Below are 817 nucleotides of genomic sequence, written 5' to 3'. Positions count from 1 at the left end.
CTGGTCAAGGGCATGTACCTTGGTTGCGGGCACATCCCCAGTAGGGGGTCTGTGAGAGGCAGCTGATCCATGATTCTCTCTCATCGATGTTTCTAACTCTCTATCCCTCTCTCTTCCTCTCTGTAAAATATCAATAAAAAATATATTTAAAAAAATACACTACCAAAATCTGGCCCAACCCTGAGGGATTAAACTGTGAACATCCTCGAACTAAAAAAATCGAATGCCTTGGGCACCCGCACCCAGGGGGCCATGGAACATTGCAAAAGACTGAAGAGGGAAGCATTGACATTTTAGTTCTTTCCAGGTAAGCCCTAGGTGTTACAGACGAAGAATGAAAAGCCTGGGAAGTGGAAGGAACACTTCGACGGGAAAGGAACCTTTGCTCTTTTCAGACAAGGGGCCTTCCTCGGGCCCCCAGCCCCCCAACCCGCACGGCGGGCCGGTCCCGCGCAGCAGCTGCCATCCAGATGTGGTCTTGGCATCCTCCAGCCCCAGCCCCAACCTGCCTGGAGGCTCAGCAGCTCAGGGCCCACTCGCCTTCCGCCAGCAGCAACAGCAGCAGCAGCAGCAGGAGGAGGAGCAGCAGGATCAGCCACATGGCTCGCCTTCGGAGGGTGTCCCGGACCCCGGGGGACAGCAGGAGGGCTGCGGGGCGGAGGGCAAGCGGGGAGGGAAGGGGGTGCAGGGGGCGCTGGGCGGCGGCCCCGGCGTTGCCTGGGCGCCCGGGGCGCGCGTCCCTAGCAACCGCCCGCCCACGTCAGGGTTTGTCCAACAATCGCCCGGGTATTTAGGGCCGCGGCTCGCGGCGGGCGGC

Source organism: Pipistrellus hanaki, assembly GCF_964339955.1.
Source record: "Pipistrellus hanaki genome assembly, chromosome: 1".
Classification (NCBI taxonomy): domain Eukaryota; kingdom Metazoa; phylum Chordata; class Mammalia; order Chiroptera; family Vespertilionidae; genus Pipistrellus; species Pipistrellus hanaki.
Note: the sequence above shows the minus strand (reverse complement) of the source record.